Raw genomic sequence first — 17348 nt, forward strand, 5'->3', positions numbered from 1 at the left:
ACGTCCCTGCTGTCTTACCTGGATTTGTTAAGTGCAATGCACATTATTACAAGATCAATAAACATGTAGCTGCAGTATTCACTGTTAGCATTCTAAAGGTCCAAGTAAAATCACTGGATACTAGAGAATATTATTTACAATAGGACTATATTTGTAAATAAACTAGCAAGCACTAAGTAGCTTATGTAGAGATAACAATGGAAGTGACTTATTGGACTTCTCATAGTTTTGTACAAAGTTTGTCCTCATGCTTTTGTGCTTATTAAGTGCAAACGCAGATTTCCAAAATCCTCCTGTTGCCCCTGCTTTCAATCCGCACCGACAATTACTCATCTCGGCTTCTCTGGCCTCCCTAGATACTACCCATGGTGTTTCCTTGTCAAACACAACTAAGTATAACATTTCAGCTGGCCCATATTCATTTTTAACAGACAGCTAGCCAGACTTACGGCTGATGCTGATTAAATACAGAAGTCCTACATTTCAAACAAGAACACTAAGATTCATTTAACTAAAACACATAAGATATAAAATTATTATAGCAAAAAAGTAAAATTCACAAACTAAGAATCTTGAAAATGCTGTTTGAAAGCTTTTCTTTTACTTAAATAAAACTGTTTCCTTTTGTTTGAAAAACCATGCAGAATGTAGAATATTCAATTTTTGAACTATTTCTTGTGGTAATGTGCCCAGGAAGCTATTGCTATGGGGGTGCTCAGAGGATTTGCTTTTTATTGAAAAAGAACTCTACTGGCATCTACTGTCTGAAAGAAACAACTGCAGCTCCAACCAAAATGGAACCACAAGAAACAACAGCAGTTTTCAGAGGCGAACCTGCTCTGATTGCTGTGAGATGCAACACACACACACACACACACACACACACACACACACACACACACACACGTTTCTTATATTTACTATCAAATATTAATGATATATTTGCTAAGCACTTTACCATACACAAGATCTGCATTGTGACATTAAGGTCCATTAAATCTTTACAAATGAGTAATAATAGCACCAATATTATGTGATTCCCACCACCCACCCCAGTGCCCTAAACAGGGGATTCAACCTGGGGTCTCACATATTCCAAACAAGTACTGTACCATCTGAGACATATTCTCAGATATTTCATAAAACTGTATTTTTAGACAGGACCTTGCCATGTTGCTCAAGCTGGCCTGGAATTTGAGATCCCTTATCTCCGACTCCCCGAGTGCTCGGACTGCAGCACTATGGCACTGTGCTCAGCTGCCAACGCCCATTTCAAGATGGAAACAAACGTACAAACCGTAGCAACTTGCCCAGTCACCCAAATGTTTTAAGCCTCACTTCTGAGGTGCTGGGTGGCATGAGCATGATTCTCCAGAAACACCTTTCAAGTCAGTTGCAGTCTCTCATGGGTAGGAAGGGGAGAAGAGAGTAGCAGACATGGCAGGTTGCTGGATCTCCTGTCAGGGATCCGAGACTCTGCCATGGGCATGTTTTCCTTCAGATGGTCACCTTGTAGCCCTTCAGTTTTGTTGTCCATATCTATGTTTACAGCCATGCCGGGGCCAAGCAAAATTATGCACAGAAGTTTGAAGGTTAAGGAAGACATGGAATCATACTTAATATGTAATGACATTGCCTTCATATGGAGGACAAAGGACATGACTGTGATCTTGTTCCTCAAATGAAAGTTTGAGAGTAGAGTTGTCTTTTCTACCATGTTATCTAAGTGGCTTTATACAGCGCACTGTGAAATTCATTTAGCATAGCATAGTAACTGACATATATCCATATCATCTGAATATGTCACCTTCAATGAGTAAGTATTCCACTGTGTGGACTGACCACAGTTTACACCTCCACTAACAACTAAACTGCATTTGCACCTGTCAAAACCAAGTGGCCACCTCTGTGCACATCGACCTCTGGGCCCCGGTCTGTGACCTGATCTACCCGTGTCGGGTCCTTCACCTGTGTCACACTGACGTGGAGGCTACAGAACTGCTAGTCAACCAAAAAACCGTACAGTGTAAATCTTCCACCTCCCAGCCCATCATCTCCCTGTTTCTACACCTTTTCTCTCTCTCTCTGTGTGTGTGTGTGTGTGTGTGTGTGTGTGTGTGTGTGTGTGTGTGTGTGTAAACCCTGGGCTAAATCAATGTACTCATCTTTAGAAATGTAATCATGCTAAGGTTTTATTAAAACTTTTGCTCAATGAGAGAAATAACATCTTAACTCTGTAAAATCAGTCTGTGATCCCAGAGTTTCCTGGCACTAACCTGGGTGTATAATTTTTTTTTTCAAATCAGGTTTCTATACGGAGAACTTACACACAATTTGGTAGATGTATACTCAAGCCTTTATTAAGGTTTAAATTTGCTTTTAACTGGTGTATAAAAACGTGGAATTACACTATGGTGTATTAAAATAGAACATAATATATCAATTTTGAATGTTTTGTGATACTTTCAAATATTTTATAATTGCTCATTGCTAGCTTTTATATATTGACACAAAATAGTTGACCTGTGCTAACCTTCCTAGTTCCTTTTTTCTTTTTGTAGATTTCTTGGAATTTTCCATATAGATTTACTCACTTTTGGATGGCACTCCCCTAAGATTTCTGAACCGTTGCATTCCTTGCCATATTGAAGGCAATGCTCAACACGAGAGGAGCGCACAGGATAACTCTGTCTTCCTTCATGTCTTAGGAAAAAAGTTTTTCTTCACTTACTATGTTAACTCTAGATATAATTTTGGTAGCTGTTCCTTATTGAGCTAATAAATTTCCTCCTGTTTTTAAGGATGACTTGAAGATAAACTATTTCATGTGATCACATGATTTTAATCCTTTTGTCTGAACCAGACTAGGAGAAACAACCCCAATTCTTTATATATACTGCTGGATTTAATTTACTAATAATTCTTTAGGGATTTTTGTGTCTATGTTTATAACCAACACTGCTTAAGTTTTATTTTCAGTTTTGTCTGTTTTTGGAAGCAGGATGATGTGACTTCATAAAGTAAGTTGAGATGTATGTCTTCCATTTTCAAGAAGAGATTCTGAAAAAACTCATGTTTCCCCTTAAAAGTTGGAGAAGCTTTTCTGTGAAAGCTTCTATACAGGCAAGGAAAGTTTTGTTTTCATGTAAAGATTACAAATACCAATACAATTTCTTCAATAGCTATAGTACAACTGAACTGTCTATTTCTCTGTGTACGTGTACACACGTGGATTAATTAAGAGATGTCTAACACTACTGAAGTCCCCTGTGCATTTATGAAGGAATTTCTACAGAAGTGATGTGGAATAGTACCTGGCAGGAAGATCTTCAGGGGATAGGGCAGTGCCTTCCCACAAGCTGACAGCCAGATGAGAAAGGAGTTGCAGGAAGAGCACAGACCAGCAAAGTCCCTTTTGAGCGCACCTACTGGGCTCACATCAGATGCCTGTTTCTGCAGCCATTTAGTGTGGACTTAATACCGCTGACTTTCAGGCAGCTTTCTGCTTCCAGCCCTGGAGTGGGGTGGCTGAGACCTAGGGCTTTCTGGCTGTTTCTCTTCAGTGCAGATGGTCGTTGATTCAGTCCCTCTCATGTAAGCCAATCGAACACATATCCTTTGAAGTATATATACACATTGTATTGGTTCTGTTCTTCTAGGGAGCACTAATGAAAGAGTGCTGTTTAGTATCTTCTACAGCCTGGATTTTGTTTAATTATTTGGTCTTTGTTTTAATTTTAAAATGAATCAGCATGTTCAGTTAGATTTCATTATGGCACTTTCAAACACAGGTTGCTCTCCTGATTCTCCTCCCTCCTCTACACCCACCACCCCATCTTACATCTCCTTTCCCTTTCACCTCCACGCTTTCCTGTCACATTCTGTTCTTCCTCACTCTCTCACCATTTCCCGCATCTCCTGGTTGCCTCTCTAGTTTCGTAGCCTATACCCACACTCATCCCTACTTCCAGACATACATTGAGACATTGGAAACTAGGACCCTTATGAGAACATACAATATTTGTCTGAGACCAACATACACCTTGATAGTTTCCAGATGCATATATTTTTCACATATCTCATTGTTTTAGAGCTGAAGTCAATTCCAGCATGTAGATATTCTTCTAGGGAGCATTTTGGCTATTTCCTGTTCTTGTTTCATATAAATTTCTATATTATTTTTTCTAGTTTTGTGAAGAATGCCATTGGAATTTTGATGGGGATTGCATAGAATCAACTAGAGCCTTCCTCAAAAACATGACAAAAGACTTGTTACCTAAGTAATGCTAGATTCTTTCAAGTTATGGTTAACCATGCCAGTGTTTATACAGTATATTCTCCCAAGTTCTCCTAATTTTAAACAATCATCTTCAAAATATTTAATGGAGAAAAAAACAGCACAATGCTGGATCTTATATGGACCAGTTACATTTAATGTAATTATTGGCATAACTGGAATTAGATCTACAATTTCTCTTCTGTTTTACCCCTTAAACTTTAATGAATAGAGTTGACATGCTGGAAATTACCCATCTTTGAGGTTAATGCATTACTTTCAATTGTCTTGATATACACATAGAACAGAGATCAGATCCACAACACAGAAGAGTGTATCCATCACTTCCATAACTTTTCTCATGCTCTTCACTATTTCTCTCTCATGCCATTCAAAATCCCCAGACAAGCAGTGCTTTATACAATACAGATAATCTGCATTTTACAGACTTTTACATAAACAGAGTTTCTTTCTTTAAAGTAAGATTTTATTTTTATAACAGATTGAAATATATAATGTTGCATAAATTCTCACTCTCCAGTTTTACTGACATTTTGCTTTTATGTAGCGGGTTGCTGTGGAATAATCCTCTTGGACACTATAAAGATTTGTCACTCAAATTGGTTTAATAAAACGTTGATTGGCCAGTAACTATGCAGGAAGTTAGGCAGGAAAGCCAAACTGAGAATGATGGGAAGAAGGGTGGAGTCATGGAATCACCAGCCAGATGCACAGGAAGCAAGATGATAATGCCCTTCTGAGAAAAAGTACCAAGCATGGTTATTTGGGAACTGGCGGACAGAGAGAACCATCCGTTTACAGTGTATTTTTATATTAGTCAATCAATAATGACACACTAAAGATAACCAGTTAATTAAAGTTCATTGATTTACATAGTATCTTTTTCTCCTCCAGGATTCTACCCAGGATGTCACACTAGACTTAGTTCTCATGTCTCTTTATGCTTCTCTTGGCTGTAACAATTTTGAGATTTTTTTTTTCCATCACAAATTTAGGAAGCATTTATCACCTATACTGTAAAATGTCCCTCATCAGAATTTTCTTGTTTTTGTGATTAGTCTGGAGTGATGGCTAAGACACTCAGCTATTTATATCATAAAGTTTATGCATCAATATAACTTAGCATTTCAGAAGCATTGACCATCGGATGCAGCTAGTAATGAATAGTTAGAATACTTCTCTCACCCATGCTTTCTATATTGTACTCTTCTGCAAGGAAGTCACTGTGCACAACACACTTAAGGAGCTACACTCTACCTCCCTAAGTGCTAAATACAATTCTCCTGCGTGGACAATGCGAGTCTTTGCCCCCATTAATGTACTAAGTCATTAACTTGTATATTTACATTTTGGGCTCTAATTCAACACCATGTTATTTATTCATACTCTGCCACTGGACGCTCTTTTGATTGGCTCTGTGTCCCTGTCATATCCCTCATCTTGTGTATGTATGCTTAAGCATGCACATGTGTCTGAACACCTCCTCACTTTCCCAAGCATTCAGTTGTTCCATGTTCACCCCTGCCCGAGTCCTAGATTCAGCACTTTCTCCAAGGCCCATGTTTCCCTTTTACTGGACTACAGTATTTGAAACCAAGACAGGGAAATGGGTATGCTCATTATTACTGAGGTTTGCTCTTTAAGTTCCAAATATTTAGAGGCTTTTTAGTATTGATTTCTAGCTAAAGTCCACTGTAATGTGATGAAATAGTTTGTGTAACCTTCGTTTGTAGTTTGCTAAACAGATTTCTGGCGTAAAATGTGGTCTTTTGGTGAACATTCCACATAGTGGGCTGGGGTGGGCTGATATTACATTGTTACTAAGTCAAACAGTCTATACACGTCAACTGAATAGAGCTGACCGTCATCACTATTCAGGTGATCAATACACTGAGTGATTTCAACCTTCCTGAGAGATTTTTAAGAGCAGTGCTGGAGTTCCCTGACTGTGATCAAGGATTTGTGATGCTCCTTTCAGTTCTCTTAGAAATGCAAATGCTTAGAATTACTTTTCAGAAAGCTGACTGATAATAAGTATATAACATCCCCTTTGCCCTTGATCATTCTCAATCTCATGTTCTGAGGTTAACTTCTGAAGCTAATGCAGCCATTCCTACTTCCTTTATGTTAGTGATTGTAAGGCAGGTTTTCAGTTCCCCTTGTAGTCATCTGACTCTATTTAGTGTGGGTTTCCTAGTTAAAATACATAGTTGGATCTTGATTTTGCTTTTGTATTTGAGTCTCACCTTAATCTATCCTAATAATGTCCTGTCCTGTAATTGATGTGCTTACTCATTCTTAAAAGTGACCCTTGACATAGATTCATATTTATTATTTGTAACTATTTCTATTTTAGTGCATTTACCTTGTTTCCCCCCTCCTTTTCAGCCTCTTTTTGTTTTAACTTTAATTTCACATAATTTCATTCATTATCCTCTCAACACGATTTCTCCAATTTTTAGAAAGATTTCGCACTGGCTGATTTAGATTTCTCAATTTACATCTTTAACTAATGTAAGTTCAGTTTCAAAAAAACATCTTATCGCTCTCTTTTAGTAAGGTGCTATGTTAGTCCATATTCCATCACTAAAGGTGTTAAAAATGATCAGATATAAAGAGGTCACAGATTACTCAGTGATTACTGAGATAAGCAATGTAAAGGAATAAGTGTGTGTATGTGTATGTATATACATATATGGAATATATTATATAAAAAAGGAACATATACAGATTCATGGTTTTAGGGGGGTTCAATTAGAGACAGTTGGGTCCAGTGCTTTTATGCCTGAGGTCAGGGAGAACATCTAGGTGTGGGACATGGTGGATCAAAACCAACTTATGGTAGCCAGGAAGGAAAGAAAGATTTGAGGGGTGTAGTGGGACTGGGGAAAATATACCCTTTAAAAGCAATCCCCTAATTTCTTAGTTCCTAAGGTCCAACTCCTAAAGTTTTCATCACTTCCCAACAGCATACTAAACTATGAACTCATCAATCCATTGGTGAGGTCGTAGCCCTCATGATCCACTCACCTCCCAATATGGTGACATTGAAAACAAGCCTTTAACACATGAACGTAAGGCATATATTTCAGATCTTAACCAGACATACGGACAGCACAAACTTGGATCCGTGCTTAGCCATCTTCCCTTGCAGACACTGGTGCCCAAATATGTTACAACTTTTTACAATGAATCACAGTTCTTAAGAGTCTCTCCCTGTTTGCATTATTTTTCCATTATTGGCAATAACAAATGTCCTCTACTGCACTGAGTCCTGTGTTAACTCCATTCTCTTTGTTTTACACACTTGTGCACTGCTACTCCAGACAGACGTTTCAATCATGTGTTTCAGTGTGCGCCTCGCTTGAGGTGAGATCAGAAGAAAAGTACCATACAATACTTCATTCACCCTATCCTTCCCTTTTTTCTGGAGTGGATTCTGTAGAAACCCGCTGCACAGAGCTGGGACCAGGTTGCCTAGAGTATAAACTGGAAGGTGTGTTTGTGGGTGGGAAGATTTTAAAACCACGAAATTCACCACCATACCTGTCTCTTTCCAGGCATGTTTCATTTCCCTGCCCAATTGCCTGCTGTCATTTACTCTTCAAAGTGTTTCCATAGCTACTATATATATTCTGGTGGGAGACACAGGATGATGTGAACTTACTTCATCTTATTAATCAACACTAGAAGCCAATCTCATCTTTTCTTTTAGTAAATTGGTAACTGATTTAGAAATAAAAAAATTAGAAATTCTCAACTTTCAGTATGATTTCCGTGTAGAATTAACATACATACTTTTGAAAATAAATCCAATCAAGTGGCAGTGTTTTTGTCACAGGCTATGTACAGGAAGTTGCACACATAGGCTTGGAGAGGGCAGGTGGTTAAAAGTCCTTGCAAATGACCCAGGTTTGGCTTCTAGAACTCAAGGGCAGCTCACAAATGCCTGTAACTCTGATGCCCTCTTCTGGCCTCTGTGGGAATTAGGCACACACATGGTACTCATGCATATAAATATTCACACATATGCAACAAAATCTCTTTTTAAAAAAGTTACACAAATATATTCCTTTCAAAATGTAATTTTATATAAATTCTATTGCAACCACTCTGAGCAAAGGTAATGCTGTTACTAGTGAAGAATTACTATTTAACATGCAAGAGACTTTTCAACTAAAAAAATTTTCACGATCACTCTCTATAGTTTTCAGCTCCTACACTTGATCTTAGCCAAAAGGCCGAGAAGCGATAGTTTTCAGCTCCTTAATGCCTAGCATAACAGACAACAATAAATCTCGAAGTACAGTAGTCTAAAAACAGTTTATAATCTTGTTTAATATTCTCTCATTCCAAGGGAAAACTCGAGTGACTTCCAATGGCCTCCAAAATCCAAGCACAATAATCAAGCATTGTCACCAACCTCCAGCAGGCCTCCATCTAGTCCAATTCACCTACTCATATCTTAAAACAACAGTATGAACAGATCTGCCATATCTGAACATGTCCTTTCCTAACCCATGTTTGTAAATTCAATTTCTTGCTTTGATTCAAAGTCATACTTGGGATTTAAACAGCACACTTCTGGAAAGTAGGATGTTCCGCTCTTCCACTAGTTCCACCAACCCCCTGGAACCTGTCAGTATGTTACAATGCTTGGCAAAAAGCTTTTGCAGATGAAATTAAGGTGACTGACAAGTGACCCTAAAACAGACGAATTATTCAGATGCCCTGAGCTGATCACATTGGCTTTTAACTGGAAAATGTTCTTCATTGGAAGCAGAAGAGCAATTACATGGCAAGAAGTCATTTCCAAGCCTGGGAACAATCAAGAATGCAATGAAGTGAGAGGAGTTGGGAAAACGAGATTCTAGCATCAGAACAATAAAGTATGGAAAGTTGAAACTCTAGATTATGGCAGACACAGGATTATCTTCATCAAACATTTTAAAGCACTTCACATTGGTGAGAAAATTCTATAGCTCATTTACCTACTCAACAGCCAAGACTATGGCCAGAGAGCACCATGGAGGGGTTCTCTAAATACCCGAAACAGAAGTGAAAGGAAAATTTCTCTCCCCAAACCCCTGCAGCACTAGTGAAACAAGGCAGCAGAGGAGAGCTCCTGACAATGGGCCTAAGGGCGAGCTTTAGACTTAGGTATTTGACTGGTAGTGCAAGTTTGTGTGTGTATACATGTGTGTGTGTACGTGTACACATATGTGTGTGTACATGTGATGGCCAAGAAATAATCTCCAGTGTCACTCACAGGAAGGTCTTTCAGTGGCCTGGAACTATCCAAGCAGGCTAGGTTGACTGGCCAGCCACTAAGTTAGGATTAAAAGCATGTATCACCATGCCCTATTTTGTTTGTTTGTTTGTTTTTTAATTCATTCTGGGGATTGAAATCATGTCCTCAAACTTGATAGAGTAAACTATCTGTTCAGCTCCCAAAGGACATTTATTAGTCCTTACTATAGCATATATATTTTCAACTACTTTAGGGTACTAGGAATTCCACTATTTTCAATTTATTTTAAATAAACAGCATTTTCAAAAGTTTTCTTTTCTTTTTGGTTGGAGACTGAAGACTGAGTCTATGTCACCCACTTGCTAGGTAAGTACTCTAATCACAAAGTCTATGTCACCCACTTGCTAGGTAGGTTCTCTAGTCACAAAGCTAAGCCCCCAGCTTTTCTTTCCCCAAATGTTTTAGTAACTTGGAAATACTTTGGAAATGTGAAAACACATTAACATGCCATGAAACTAGGGATAAAAAGCACTAAGATTTTCTAAGTTTATTCTCATTTTATTTTAAAGTTCGTACAAGAAATGAACATGTTGGCCGGGCGGTGGTGGCGCACGCCTTTAATCCCAGCACTCGGGAAGCAGAGGCAGGCAGATCTCTGTGAGTTCGAGGCCAGCCTGGGCTACCAAGTGAGTTCCAGGAAAGGCGCAAAGCTACACAGAGAAACCCTGTCTCAAAAAAAAAAAAAAATGACCACGTTAGTTTCTCTAGAAGGCTATAATGACTTTACTAATTTTCATTTCTATGTTATTTCCAAGTTATTTTCTTATTGAGACTGTGATAAATGGCTACCAACTTGACATGGTTTTCATATCAGGTGACACCTGAAGGAACTTTGGGATTATGGAAACATCAAAAGTAGTTATGAGCATATACTGTACTATAAGCAGCCCCACATGTTACCATATATTCTCTTCCCAAACCCTCTAGCACATTTTACAACCAAGAAATAAGTGAGTCTGAGGCTCTGAGGCTCACAGTGAGAACGAGGTTATACCTTAAACTGACCCCATCTGAAGAATCTCAGCCCCCAAATAAAAAACCTGGTACCATGGTAGGAATAATTAGATGACACTTAGCTCACAGCAGTATAAGAAATGGAGTCAACCAGAAGGTGGCAGAATGGGGCTATGAAGAACTGAAATTCAAATCCACAAAAATTCTTTTGTCATTTCTGTAGGTTTGAACAACAGATGAAAAACACAATTTTAGACCCTTATCCAGATGATATGCTAGGAATACACAAGAACATTATTTGATATACACAAATCAGGTTATAAAACTCTCACACAGAGCATCCTATCAAAAGGCTAATCTCCATTTTCCTGTTCCCAGAAACCTATTTACACAATGCTAAGAAAAATAAGGCCCTCTCACATCCTTCATATCATTCCAACACTGCATTTGAACTCACTAAAAACTCCTTGGTGAATTACTACATATTGTACTTGGTAAGGCCGACAGTGGGTATGAGCAAGAGCAAGGTGAAATCCTTTATAAAATTTCCTACTATTAAGAAAAGTTGATTTTATATTGAGTGTTTTAATAAGGTTAACTGTATTTTTCTTCAAATACCACTTGACTATCTGTCTTTGCATGCTGATTCCTACTACAGGGCCTAGAACACACAAACACTAGACGCTTTTGATCAATAGCAAACATCAAGGTGAAAACTAAGACTGAAAATCAATGAACAGATACTTAAGACACTAGTGTGCATTAAAGTAGTTCACGGAATTTTTTCATCTGAAAATAAAACACGGGTGCTAACAGCTCTCAGGTAGGGATGGAACCACCTAGAGACAAACTGGGAGAATTTAAAACTAGACCTGCCAACAGCAGTTAGTTTATATAAGAAGGCCAGACTGAAGGGTCCAGAAGGAAACAGCTAGTGGGGGGTTGTGGTAGTTTGAATGTAACTGGACCCCATAAGCTCATAGGGAGTGGCACTACTAGAAGGTGTGGCCTTTTTGGAGTAGGTGTGGCCTTTTTGGAGGAAGTATGTCACTATGGGGGTGGGCTTTGAGGTCTCATATATGCTGAAGCCACACCTAGTGTTTCAGACTACTTCCTGCTGCCTGTGGGATCAAGATGTGCTCCTTCCCCAGCACCATGTCCCATCATGATGAGAATGAACTAAACCTCTTACCTGTAAGTAAGCCACCCCCATTAAATGTTTTCCTTTACAAGAGGTGCTGTGGTCATGGGTGTCTTTTTACAGCAATAGAAACCTTAACTAGACAGGGGTGGTTGTGAGGTCTGCAGCAGTATTTAGGGGAGCAGGTGCTTCAACAGGTCTCACATGAGGACTCCAAAGGGCAATGGTGACCTCCAGAGCCACAGGAGCCAGGGCCTGTGTTAGGGGATTCATCAAATGTATCAGACTTAAGCACTACATGGAGGGCAAAGCAGTCTATTCCTAGTGGTGGAATCAAAGAGCTGGTAGGGCCCACTTGCAGTCACAGGGAGAGACACGTGTGTCATGTGGAGATAGAGGGAGGGCAGCCAGAGGAGAGGCTGCCTCTACAAGGAAGACAGAAACACTGGTGCAGAGACAACTCAAGAAGAAACTTCAGGTCTCCTCTAACTCTAGCACTGTTTTCAAAGTAGTTCCCGGTAACACACAATACTTAACTGGACTTCTCTGCTTCCCACTGTCCATTCTTTCAGGTACAAAGGGAAGAGCTAAAGCATTCTGCAGGGGAACTGAGATGGAAGAGGTTATTTGAGCTCTAACTGAGAAGATGCTTTGGAACTGCTGATGAAAAGTATAAGTTACCAAGGCCTAATTTGAATGTGCATGGGTATAATTTACATATTAAAACACTCAAATAAAAGTTTAAATTAAAAACACAATGAAATGTCAGATTATTAAAGATGAGCCACAGATCAATAAACCATCAATATTCTTACATAGAAAAGCTAATCATAAGAAGTTTGCAGATCATATCAAAGCATTAAGTAGGGCAAAATTCCAAACAGAATACACACTTGGTTACATATTCAATTTAAGAAAAATAATATGAACATGTTAGAACAACATCTTTATATTTTTTGATAACAGACACAGATGATTAACAATGACAAAGATACACAAACCTCAATGGTCAGTAGAACAACAAAGATAAGGATTAATGAACACTATAATTCAAAATTAATTTAAAACAAGTTATTACCAAAAAATTCTGACATGCTCTGAAATCTTGAAACTCACATAAGAAAGAAACTTACCAAAGACCAGAAAATAGTGATGTTTCTTCAAATGCAAAAATACATCTGGGGACTACAGGGTGGAGATGGAAATGGCAGATACTCATTCACTAAAGTTAAGATTGGAAATTCTAAGAATTATTACTTCATGCACTGCTAAGAGAAAACAGAGTCTAGTGATTTAACCATGGTGTGATTTATTAATTCCAATTTTATAGCCAGTTACTGAGAACTCTTTAGACTTTGATATAACTTTTATATTGCTCTAGAATATACAATGAAAAAACATTCAACAAAAATACTCAAGAATTCACCAAATCCCTTTACATTCAAAATCTAATTTTTGAATCACTCTGTGCCTCAGTCATTACTAAGTTTTTACATCATCATTTATTATCTTTTATGACATAAAACTATTATAAACCTTCAGTGTTAAAGTTTTTCTTTTCTTTCTTTCTTTCTTTCTTTCTTTCTTTCTTTCTTTCTTTCTTTCTTTCTTTCTTTCTTTCTTTCTTTTTTTTCTGCTGAAGTTTTTCTTGCACGGCTTTATTAGCACTTCCTATGTTTTCTTCCTAGCTGTGGATACTGATTCAGTATCTGTGTATACAACAATGACAAGTCTGTCACAGATGCCTTGGTTGACCATATCTATGAAACTGAGGTTTAGAAAGCAGTCTAATACCAAAACACCTAAGGCTAAAAAAAAATGCATGTTAGAGTCACTGGAATATAGCACCAAATACACTTATCCACTGAAAAAAAGTGTTTTCTGCCCTGTAATTATGCGCTCTGATGTTTTATAAAGCTGAGTCCTCCGAAGAGATGGCTTCTATCATGGAGACATAATAAATTCCTTGACACAAAGTTGAGAGTGCCACCTGGGTGTTCTGGATGCCTCACTTCACTGAAATAGTAGGATAGAGGAGGCCCTATCTTTGGGTAACTCAGCAGTGAGGCACCATCTTTGATTTACCAAGGTACAAATTATAAGGGTGTAAAAGGAACACACACTCAGTAGAAACTGATACTTTACATTTTGAATTTTCATTGTTTTCCAGGCTGGCAATATGCATTAAGATACGTTCTTGAGATACTGGGTAATGGAAGTGAGGTCCTGCTTCCAATCCACCACATGATACTCATACATTGTGTTGCTAAGTGATCACAGTGCTCAACACATTCTTACTTAAAATATTTTCAGCTTAAGATGGATTTATCAGGAAACACTACCAAGTTCTTGATGATTTAAGAGTAACTGTCTGAACTACTACTATGACAAAGCACCCTTTCTATCTTATACACTGTTGGTGGGAACATAGGCTCAATGATTAAGTTATAAATATAACAGCAATTCCCAAACAAGATGACTATTTTAGCTACCTATAAATAGTACTTTCTCAGTTTTGTGTGTATGTACTTATTTGCTTATGTATATAAATACCAAGGTCCTTTTCTGCTTCCCTCAATAATTTTACATAAGGTATGATTATGGAAGCTTCAACTTACCAGAACTCAAGAAATCATGGTGAGTATCATGAGGAAATGACATGAACAATATCTAGAGACTGACAAAAGGGATGGATGGTATCTGGGGTGTCTCTTTTTGGTTCAAAGCTGTGTTTTCATTTATATGAACAATGGTAGCATGCCTGAGGTGGAGCATACAGTGAATGCCCCACACCTTTCCCTTCTCCTGTGATGGTAGAAGAGGGAAAGCTATATAGTACATTTCCTGGACTCTATTGCTAAAGTTTGAGATACAAATTAAGCCACCTACTACGAGCACTTCTATACTGTCTGTTGAACTCTGTTAGCACAGTATGTGAGTTACTTTAGCTGCACCTTCTGAGTAACGGAAAAGGTCACATTAGTATCTTCAGACAAAGGTGACAGAGGACAGAGGCAGGGACAGACAGACAAAGTATAATTACAGTATTTGAGATTCTGGACACTGTGATCCTAAAGTCAATCTTACTACTTTTGCTCTCAAATTTCTGAGAATTATTTTTTCTTTCTTTTCTTTTCTCTCTCTTTTTTTTTTTGAGACAAGATCTTATTATGTAACTTCACTTGACCTTGAACTTGTGGTCCCCCTGCCTCCTGTCTCCCTAGTGACAGGATTACACCATCTGCTTCAGTCCTTTGAGTAAGCTTTCGCAATTTGAAATGAAAAACAGTAACAACAAAATCCTAATTCCAAAACCAAGAATAATTTACATTATTCTACTTTTATATGTATTAGCTACTTTCTGTTTATAAGTTTATTTTTAAGTCATGAGGGGAAAAAAGCCTACGTCACTTTCTCCAATCAAAGAAATGTGTATTATGGATGGTTTGAAATCACTCATGAGCAAACTTAACCAACAGATCACGTTGTGAATAATGAACAAAAGAGGGCGGCAAAGATGTAAAAAATGGCTGCAAACTAGTGTTAGACTCAAGACCACTGACATTGCACCCTACTGATAAAACACAGGGACCCTAAGATCTGTCTGGCAGAGTCCCGGATCTTCCTGCTGTGGTCAGTGCCAGTATCTTCTGCTGCTCAGTGACCTTGACAGACAGCTGCTGCTCGGGAAACGGACCTGAGGGACCAATGTTTGTTATTACAGGTTTTATCCTCAGTATCCAAACAGTTAACGGCAAAGAATAACCATAATAATGATGGAATTCTAATTATATGTAGAATTAAAATACATTTAAAAATACAGCTAAGAGTCTAGAAATGGGTGACCAACAGTATGACATATTCCAATACTTATTGGAATTTACAAAGTAATAGTCTTACATTACAGTGTATTAAGTCATGGACAAATATAATGTCTAGAGAAACTGAGAAGAGCACAACTTCAAACCAACAAGTGAACACAAAGTGTTGACCAGGAAGATCTGAAACAAAGTGAGAAAATGATCTGTGTGACAAAAACCACAGAAACAAGTGACAAACAGAAAACCAAATATATCAGCGGATACCTCAGTCTATAAAGAAACTACAGCAGAAAACAAAATTGTTAGAGTTGATTAGCAAAACCTCAATTATTCTAGCAAAGTCCTTACATATAAGTATGGAGACGCTTAAGATTATTAGGAAAAGTATGTCATATATATGCTAGTAAGAATTAAGGGATGAACAAAACTAATGCCTGACAAACTCAAGAAGGAAGTTTATAAAGACACCAAATAACTGTCATAGAAAAAAAATCCTAAAATCACCATGTTAAAGTACAGAATTTATGTATTTAAAATGAAATTTGGTAGACTGGCAGGAAATACACAGACCCAGTGAGATACTTTAAATGTTTAGCTATAACTAACAGATTAAAAGATAATCAATAAAAATAAATAATACTGACCCACATAGTGACCAACTTTGTCTAAAACTGTGCAATGTTTGAGGATTGGGAGAAGAATGTAAGCAGTAAGTACAGCAAATACATTCTTCAAAATCAACAGGATATTTACCAGTGGCTCATATGTCAAGTCCAAAAATTTTAAGAATGAAAGTCTTTCAAAATACATTCTCATCTCAATGAAATTAAACTAAAACACACACACACACACACACACACACACACACACACACACAAACATTTGAAAACAAAATATTAGAAGACATTAGTCAAAGAAAATGTCATAAAAATCTAAATATATAGGAAAACTTCAGCAAACTAAACTCACTTCTACATAAAGGATGCAAAATGGCATTTCCCAACTAAGCTGAGCTTTTCCTAGATGTGAAATATTGGTTTAACATTCAAAACTCATCGCTGTAAAAGTAACTTTGAATAGATTCTCCAGTGTTCTAATTTGTTTTCTGTTGCTATGTAAACACCGTGACCAAAGGCGACTTGGAAAGCAATGGCTTACAGGCTTACACTGGCAGGGCGCAGGTGGGAACTCAAGGCATGGCTCCTCAGGAGGAATCATGGAGGACTACTACTTGCAGGCTCGCTCTCTGGCTGTGAACAGCCAGCTTTCTTATAGCGCCGCCCCATCTGCTCAGGGACGCTGCCGCCTTCAGTAGGCTGCACCCTCACAGCTATCAATCATCTATCTATCAAGACAATCTGCTACAAATAAGCCACAAGACAATCGGATATGGGCAACTCCCAATGACTCTGGCTATGTCTGACAGCTGAAGCTAACTAGGACACCCATTCTCTATTATATATGTACAGATTCTTATACATATAAGTAATAATATTGTATACTCACGTGTATATGAGATTATATACATATATGCATGTACATGATAGATACACAATATACAATCTGTGTGGGTCAGACAAAGAACAGACCTTCTTTAATCAGATAAAGGTGTCATTAGAGGAACACTCTTGAAAGGACATTGAGATCCTGAGCCTTCCTATAGCCTTCTGCTTTCGGGCTATCACAAGGTGAAGTTTTGTCCTACCACATCTGATACCATGACCCAAAACAAATCTTTCTAGATAGGTCAGTATAAAATATCTCAGAACATCAAGCAGAAGATGAAACATATTCTCCCTTATGAACATACGTGACTTCCCATCT

The 17348-nt window shown here is 38.0% G+C and overlaps 1 protein-coding gene and 1 pseudogene across 2 annotated transcripts in view; both read right to left on the bottom strand.

Moving 5' to 3' along the window:
* Prkacb (protein kinase cAMP-activated catalytic subunit beta) overlaps nucleotides 1-17348 on the bottom strand; it is a 92619-nt gene that overhangs the window by 61637 nt on the left and 13634 nt on the right. The window lies entirely within an intron of this gene.
* Nucleotides 8417-8550, bottom strand: LOC121830671 (U2 spliceosomal RNA; annotated as a pseudogene).

Source organism: Peromyscus maniculatus, chromosome 6 (assembly GCF_049852395.1).
Source record: "Peromyscus maniculatus bairdii isolate BWxNUB_F1_BW_parent chromosome 6, HU_Pman_BW_mat_3.1, whole genome shotgun sequence".
In the NCBI taxonomy this organism is placed as follows: Eukaryota; Metazoa; Chordata; class Mammalia; order Rodentia; family Cricetidae; genus Peromyscus; species Peromyscus maniculatus.